The following is a 9,585-nucleotide window of genomic DNA, read 5'->3' as shown; positions in this document are numbered from 1 at the left end:
TACTGTTTAACATATTGCCTTGCATTAATTTTAGCTATTGATTTTAATAACCTGCTGAGCTGTTAACTCACTATGTGGTTTTACATATTTTTAGACAGTGACAGAGCTAGAAAATGTTTTCAGCATGAGACTAATTCGCATTTCCGTGAAGTTCAGTTTGACTGTAAGCTTGTTGAAATTGGAGTTCATATGGTCTCTAATTTAATTTTTGAAGTTTTTAATCTTGATTTTGCTTCAAGATTGTGCCGGATCAACATGATTTTTGGATGATATATCAGCTGGCCCCCTATTTTCGGACGTCAAGGCCTGTAGAGTCCAAAAATATATATTATAACATTTTAAATTAGTTGAATCGCAAAAAATTGCATTCCAAAAAATTAAAATTTGCTCAAATTTGACATGAAAGTTTCGTTAAGTTCCGAAAGTGTTAAAATTAGATCCGAAATGTCGAAAAAGTGTTTTGGGGATCCCAAAAACATCTTATTTGGATTGTCTGCCACGTGCAAATACACATTCGATAGTTGAAATGAATAACATGAGTGTTAGTTTCATTAGCGTATATATTTGAATGTTATATATATATTTCTCACAAAAATTTATTGCATTTGTTACATAAAAATATAAACTTTTTCTTATAGATCAAGTCACTTGTTTATTAAATGATAGAAAAAAATACATAAAATAATATTTTTCTCAACATATTTCTAAAAACTAAGTATTAAAAAAGTGAAACAAAAAATATGACAATAATTTGTATGGTATAATCATGTCAATAGTGTGATTTTCTCATAGTGCATGAAAGAAAGCCATCAACACGTTCTCTTAAATCATAGAGAAGATAGCTTGTAAAATATTGATTTTTTACACACCATCTAATATAAAAAAAATTATAATATTATAAAAACCTTTGCGTAGAAATATCAAATAAAACCTAAGTTAGCATATTACACTATATTGTGATTTATAGGAAGCATATATAGACTTCAACGTGATCAATAAATTGTGAGGGCCCCACTTCCCACATTTGAGTGAAAGAGATATTAATATGATGGACATAAATTAAGGAAACTTTTCACGCGCACTTTGGGCACTTTGTTCTAAGTAGCTGGCAATCGTCGGCTGCAGTTATTTCTTATTTTTTTAGGTTTGGGCCCCACTCTTTATTAACTTTTTTTTTTTGGAAAAATAGGGGCATACATGCCCAATTTTATTCCACAAAGAGAAAGGTTACAATGAAAACACAGAAGAAAAGAAAGAAAATAACTAACAAGATCAAAGAAATAAACTAGACCTAAAGCCTCCTTAAAGCAGGAGACACCAAACAACAAAGTTCTAAAAAAGAACTAAAGAAAAAAAAAATCCATAAGAAGATATAACAATAACCCCAAAAAGGATCAACCCAAGGCTAACAGCAAAAGAAACCTCAGAAAAACTTAAACAATCAGCCGAATCAAAAGGTAGACGGTTATCTCCAAACAAGATCCCCCAAAAATGCAAGGAGGCCCTCCAAAAGAACCTAGCGAGCTCCAAAGAATAGCAAGACTAGATCTCCTGAAAAGCAAGCAAGTATTCCAACCAGCCAAAACAACTCTTAACCTGAGGATGCCTGACTGAGGAAGCCTGACCAAAACATTCCAAACCTCCTGCACGTAAAAATCAACCAACAGTATAAGAGGGAAAAAAAAGAAAAAAAATACACTCCAGCCAGTCAAAACCAAACTTCCCAGAATAAGCAATGTAGAGGATCCTCCAGAAGCAAACCCTCCAACCAATAATCAAGAGAACTATTACACCAGCCAAAACAGGTCAAAGGAACCAACTTTCTAGAACCTCAAACACCAAACCGAGTAAGCAGGAACAAAAAATAATCCCAATTCTCCTGCATACAACAACCTCCCAACACTATCAGAGGAAGAAATAACTTCAAAATAAAGGGCCAAAAGACCCCGGACTCATCTAAAGGGAAAACTATCATATTTTTAATAAACTATCCACCTTAATGGTTACTAGATTAACCTTCCAGCAAAAGCTGGTTGCTAAACTAGCCATTCAAAAGAAAAAAAAAAATATGAAAATGCCCAAACATCACAGTCCAAAAAACACTCAAACCACCACATCTATATAATCCCGTGCTAAATTTTGGGCAAAGAAGCCCAATTAAAAACTTTAGCTTGAACCGCAAACCTAATTCGATTATAGATATAATCCTGAGTGTTGAATTTATTATCCATTTTTCTATAATTTCTTTCTTTCCAAATAAAATAAAGCGTACAACAAGTATAAAGAAAGTAAAGACTTTTAGCATCAATATTCCAATTCGAATTCCAAATAAATTTGAAAGTTTGAATTAAATTAGGTCTAAGCATAAATAAATTAATATTAGGCACAAACATAGAAATAATATAGCAGGAAAAATCACATTCAAAAAAATAAATGTCAATCCCACTATTACAAAGGATACAGTTATCTGGCACAATAACGTTCCTTTAATCAAAAGATTCGCCATTTTTAATCCATTCAACATAGTCATCCAAGCAAAACAAGAGAATCTTAAAGCATATTTCTTATGCCAAACATAATTAAACCAATCAACCATATTAATATTAATAAAGAAGAAAGAATAAAAATTCTTAAAAATAGGAAAATTAACCTTGTTCCAAGAGATCGAAGAAGAAACCAGATTAACAATCGGAATTTTCAAAATCTCATGAGCAATAATATCCGGAATATGATTGGGAATAACCCGCATACTATTATAAATCCCAATCACCCCCCTTCTTATTATGTAAAAGAGAATCCTCATAAGAAGAAAGAAGTTCCTGCAAAGCCTTCCCATTAATCCAAGGATCCCAAAAAAGAGATAGCATACTTGATTCTACCAAATTAAAAGATATATTATTTTTAATATCACTAGCAATAACACAAAGATCTTTCCAAAATTTAGAATCTTTAGGAGAGCAAAGCTTCAAACAAGAGATATACTTAAATTTAACCCAAACCGCAAGCAGGCTCAGATTATTAACAATCCTCCAAATAAGAGAATAGTTAAAAGCAAACCTTAAAAAATTCATGTTAAAAATCCCAAGCCCTCCCACTTTCTTAGGCTTGCAAACTTCATTCCAAGCAATCATATGAATCATTCTAACATTAACCTCACCATAAAAAAGAAAATTAGAATAAGCTTTTAGAAAATTAGAAAACAAAAGCCTTTTAAGAAAATTAGAATAAGCTTTTTAAAGAAAATTACTGGAAATCGAAAGACCTAAATATTTTAAAGAATTTTGGGAAATAGGGATACCCAGAATTTTACTAATATCTTGAGCCAAAACACAATTTTTAGAAAAAAAATTATGGAACTTTTAACTTGATTGACCTGAAGCCCAGACACTTTATAGAAATATTCCAAAATCTCATTTAACTTAACACCATTCCTAATAGAAGCTTTAGCAAAAACTATAACATCATCTGCATATAATAAATGAGATATGGAATTCTCACCAGCCATAATACCTTCAAAATTAATCATATTAGACTGGTCCTCAAGGAGATTAGAAAAAGCATCCATAACTATACAAAAAAGATATGGGAAAAGAGGACAACCTTGTCGAATACCAAAGGAAGAACCAAAGAAACCATTAAGGACAATAGAGAAATGAGTATCATCAATGCACCCTTTAACTCAAGAAATAAAGACTAGAGGAAAACCTTTTTGAACCATCCTATTAAAAAGAAAATCCCTAGAAACTAAATCAAAAATTTTATGAATATCTAACTTGGAGCAGAAGAATTTCTCTTATTCTGACAGTTAAACCCTCTTAATAATTTCGTAGCCAGAATAATATTGTCAGTAGAGATCATTTTCTTAATGAAACCAGATTAACTATAATGAATAATCAAGGGCATAACATCCTTCTTTCTTAAAGTAAGAATTTTAGCAATAGTTTTATAAAAAAACATTACAAAGTGAAATAGGTAAAAAATTAGAAATTTGAGAAGCATTACTTTTTTTTTTTTTTTTTTTTTATCAAGGTAATAGCCATTGCTTTAGAAGCTTTAGATTAGTAACCAGTCTTGAAAAAAATTAAAAATTGCATTGCAAAAACTAGGCCCTATAATATCCCAACTCTTCTTAAACAATTCAAAAGTAAAGCCATCCGGACTAGGAGTAGAAGAAGAAGATCCAGAAATTAAAAAAACCACTTTCTTAATATTTTCTATAGTTATCGGAGCAATTAATGAGCCCAAATAACCATCAGGAATTTTATTACCAAAATGTATAGAAAAAGAAGAAGAGAAAATCAGCTTAGAAATATTGAAAAACTCCTTAAAATGGTTAACAAAGGCCTCAACAATCTCATTTTGATCAGAAATAACATCATTAGAAGAATAAATATCCTTTATATTAATAATATTATGCCTATGCCAAATCTTAGAATAAAGAAAACCAAAGTCATCTTCCCCTTTAGATAACCATAAAGCTTTAGCTCTTTGCATAAACCAAGAGGAATATAAAGATAAATTATAACTAAGTGAACCATTAACATTCATAAGAGCCGAATTGAGATCCAAGTCTAAAGGATTAGATTAGATTTTAGAAAAAAAAAAACTTCCTACTGCTTTTAAAGAAAATCAATATTAGTCCTGAGATCTTGAGAAAAAACCCAAACTTGATTTTTAATCAGATTCTTAAGAAGCCGCAATTTCTCATAAAAAACATTCACCGGATTATCAATAGAGAAACAACAAAAGCTTCAATAAGAATTTCCCAAAATTCATTTGTTTTACAACAATAATTCTTAAAAAATAAATATTTTATTGACTGGACTAAGCCGATAATTACAAACAATAAGAGGAGAATGATCAGAACACATAGGGTTGTCCACATGATAAAAAGAATTTAGAAAAGCATCTAACCAATTATCATTAATTAAAACACGGTCTAATTTAATATGAATCGAAGAATCAACTTGCTGGTTAAACCAAGTAAAAAAATGACCAACCAAAGAAAATTCTTTAATACCAGCATTGAAAATAAAATTATTGAAATCCTCCACTTTTGCATTGTTAACTAAATAACCACCCAATTTCTCTTTAGGAGACCTATAACAATTAAAATCTCCTAGAATCACCCAAGGAGAAGAAATATTATTTGCAATATTTAATAGATCATACCAAAGAGAAATATGAATAACTATAGTATTAGCCGCATAAATTATAGTAATAAAACCTTACAAGAAGAATTTACCATAATAGAACCTTGAATAAATTGATTAGAAGAAACAATACAATTAAAATCAATGCGAGAAGCATCCCATTTGATCCAAATTCCACTAGGCAGAGAGCTATTAAAATTATGACAATCCCCTTCAACATTGAACAATTTATGCTTAGCCGAAAACCAAGGATCCAAAGTTTGATCCAATTTCACCTTAGCTTCAAGAATACAAAAAAGTTCAATAATAAATTTAGAGATCAGATGTTTACAATCAATAACTCTATCCAAATTATGAAAACCTCTAACATTCCAAGAAGTAATATTAGGCATAAACATAATTATTTATTTGAAGAGGTTATTGCCTTTTTGGCAAATCTTGATCTTGTTAATTTACCTGAACCTAAAGAAACTTTAGAAACAGGTTGATCTTTAGCAGATCCAATCGGTATGTCAATAATCTCCTTATTAAAAGTAGCCAAAGCAACTTCAACATTACCGTTTTCAGAATCAGCCAGATTATCCTCAAACCCATCCAAGCCTGAAACTTATTTATAATAATAGTGTCTTTATAAGAACAATTAGCATAAGGTAAATTATTATCCATCACAGAAATTGAATGTTCATGTAATTCTAAAAAAAATCTTCTGAAGGAGAATTAAGATTAGGTAAAGCCTCTTTTAAACCAGAAGAATTAATTTTCAATTTATTCAAAATAAAATTCTCCGGAAAAGAAATCTTATCTTGCTTATTAGAAATTAAATTCCCTTCCCTCGATTCTTCAAGAACCTTAGAAATAATATCTGAATCAAAATTTAGAAAAGCATCTGAAAAAAACCTTCAAATTAGAGGTATTCTCAGTAGAAGTATTAGAAATATTATTCTGCTTAATTACATTATGAGCTTGAGTTATAAGGATAAAATGAGTAGACTTCACCCATCTCCTAGTCTTACTACGTCCTCTATCCAAACCTACCTTAGGTTTCTCTTTTTCTTGCACAAGATTCACCTCATTAGAATATTTCGATTTAGACGGACAATGAAAAAAATAATAAACTAAAGAACCACATCCAGAGTACGGAGATGGCTTCCAGTCATACACAATATTTAAAGAACTAATGTGTCCAGCAATAGAAATGTTCACTGCATCTAGAATGGAAGAATCTTTATTAATAAGAACACAAACTCTAGCATAAGTAAGTCTTCTTTGTTATGTTGTTAAAACATCAATAGAAATAGGAACACCCACAAGACTAGCAACCTTATAAATACCATCAGGCATCCAGCATACTAAAGGTAAATCCATAATTTTAATCCATATCAGAGTGGAGGAAAATTCCTCACGCTTAGGATGAAATAAAGGTGACCATAACTATAAGATAAAAGATTTTTCAAAAAAGAACCACGGTCCTCCAGACCACACCATATCAAAATCTTTAGAACAAGAAAACTTAAGAAGGAAAAAACCCTCACTTAAAGCAAAAAGATTAAGTTTCCCTTTTAACTTCCATGTTTTAAGCATTACAGCATGTAAAGCTTCAAAATATGGCCGTTTACCCAAAGAATACCCGATTAAAGTTAATCCTCATTTTTCTAACTCCGTAGCAACAAAAATGTGCAAGATTATCCAAAGATTGAACAAAAGAAACATAATAAGGTTTGGAAGAAGATTGAGTAGATGTCAATAAACCGTTCCAGGCTTTCTTACTATTCGGTGAGACCCTAGATGAGGTATCCAAAGATTTACCTGAAGGCAATAGTGGAAAATCTTTTGCAAGATCCATAGAAACACAAAGAAAAACGAAACGAACGAACCTATTAGGGCATCGTTTGCCCTCACAAACCTTAAAACCCTAGAATCGCATCTTTTTCCCAGAGCTTCTCTTTCCTTGAGCGCTCCCATTTTCATGTCATTTTGTTGGTTTAAACTTAGAGTTATTAATTATTAATGTAACATTTGTTTTTGATGGGGCGACTACAGTCGCCGCCCCTCTTTCATTTTTTTAAACTTTTTTTTGTTGTATGACCCATAATTTTTTTTTTCAAAATTCCAAAAAATGGTATGTGATGGCCCAAAAAATTTCTAAAAATTTTAGAAGCATTTTGAAAAATTTTGAACATTTTTGGAGGTAAATGATACCCTCTTTTTTGACTATTTTCTTCCCTTTTTGTCTTATAAATACCCCCATTGGGGCAAGAGAAAAATTGTTCAATTTCTTCTCCTCCCTTCTCATTATAACTTTTTTTACAATTGAGGCATTTCACTATTTTTTGTAGGTGACATCCCTTACTTAAATTCAGTGCCCCTCTCATGTGTAGAAGTTATAATTTTTGGACTTCCTATCATTTTCTTCCTCAATTTTATTCTAACATTATAGGCATTCCCCTAATTTTTGTAGGTGACATCCCCTACTCAAATTTAGTGCCCCTCTCTTATGTAGAAGGAAATTTCTTCCTCCTTCCCTTTTTTTCTCATCTAGCTTTCTACTTACATTAGAAGCATTACATTGTCTAAGATAGGCAGCATCCCCTATCAAGATTTAGTGTTCCTCTTTTATGTAGAATGAGCTTTCTTCTCCTCCCTTTTTCTTTTCCTGTGCTCTTCTTCTTATTTTAGAGGCATTCTACTATTAGAGATATGTGGTATCTCCTATCAAGCTTTAGTGCTCATCTTCTTTGTAGAATGAGCTTTCACTTCCTTCATTTTTTCTCTTGTATTCTTGTTACATTGAAAGCATTCTACTATTTGAAATAAGTGATATCCCATATCGAGCTTCAATACCCCTCTTTTATGTAGAAGAAGTCACGATGAGAGAATAAACAAACCTTGATAGAAGAAGATCAACATCTGCCTGTATTCAAGGGTGATTAGAGAAGATCTGGCGATAATAATACCTGGGAAGAGAACCAATGATTCTCAATAAACATGAAGAATTTTGATGATGTTTGAGCAAAAATTTGGCGACAATTGGTGTCCAGGTGAAAGTGTGGCGGCGATCGGTGATTGGGCAAAAGTCCAACAACTATCGACAATCGGGTGGAGAGCTGAAGGAAATAGTTGGAGGGTATGCCACTATTAGTAGTTGAGTGAGAAGTTGATGAGGGCTGATATGAAATGAAGAACCGAAGGCATACATCAGCTAAAAGACTGATAATGGCGATGGTTAAGTTGCATTCTTTTAAGGTAATAATCATTTATACTAATGTGTGCGAACATCATATATCCTTGATTAAAGGAGTCGAAGCAGTGTTCCATGTTAGTAGTTTGGTGCCACACTAATAGTGTCAATTGAGTGGAGGCCTGGTGATGATCATGTTATAATCTTTAACTTTTCTTTGAAGAGGAAGTTGTAGGAGATGCTTCAATGTGCATTAAAGAAGAAGTTAATATCGCCTACCAATGATATTTGACATTTTTGAAGTTGTTTGAAGTTGTTTGTTTATATGATGATTCTGATGTAACTTTAGTTTCAACTTTTTTCAAAAATGAATGTATAATTGAGTATGATATATAATTTTGCAATGTGATTCTATTGATATTGCATATAAATTTGTATGAGCTCAATGCTTATTTTTCATTTGAAATCAACTTGTCCCATAAAGGAATATAAATTATTTATATATCTTTTAGACATGCTTTGATATATTGCCCCCTGCATATTTTGAGGCTTTTTTAGACTGCTAAGTTCTTCATATAAGTGATGATTTTATCATCCACTTGCTTTCATGTAATCTCTATCGAGAAATATTGTTCACTTAGAGCATTACTCGATGACATTGACCTTTGTGAAAGAGGTTCAGAGAATACATAAATGATGTATGACCTATATGAGGTTGTATATCAGAGTGTTGATTCGATGTCATTAACCTATATGGAAGACGACTAGAGAATCTACCAAGGATGTATGATCTTTTTGAGATTGTATGTAAGAGTGCTGCTCGTTGTTGTTAACATATATGAAAGACGTCGAGAGAATCCACCAAGAATGTATGACCTATCTGAGGTTATATGTCAAAGTATTGCTCGATTACATTAACCTATTTGGAAGAGGTCGAGAGTATCCACCAATGATGTATGACCTATCCGAGGTTATATGTCAGAGCACTACTCATTGATGTTAACCTATATGAAAGAGGTTGAGAGAATCTACCAAGGATGTATGACCTATCCGAGGTTGAATGTCAGAGCATCGCTTGATGATGTTAACCTATATGAAAGAGGTCGAAAGAATCCACAAATGATGTATGACCTATCTGAGGTTGCATGTTAGAGCATCGCTTGATGATGTTAACATGTGTAGAAGAGGTCGAATCGAATCCCTGTGTAATCGATTTCACCTTGATTGGGAGAAGGCGAATGCCGCATGTATCCC

The sequence above is a fragment of the Dendrobium catenatum genome, unplaced genomic scaffold (assembly GCF_001605985.2).
Source record: "Dendrobium catenatum unplaced genomic scaffold, ASM160598v2 fragScaff_scaffold_334, whole genome shotgun sequence".
NCBI classification, from domain to species: domain Eukaryota; kingdom Viridiplantae; phylum Streptophyta; class Magnoliopsida; order Asparagales; family Orchidaceae; genus Dendrobium; species Dendrobium catenatum.
Note: the sequence above shows the minus strand (reverse complement) of the source record.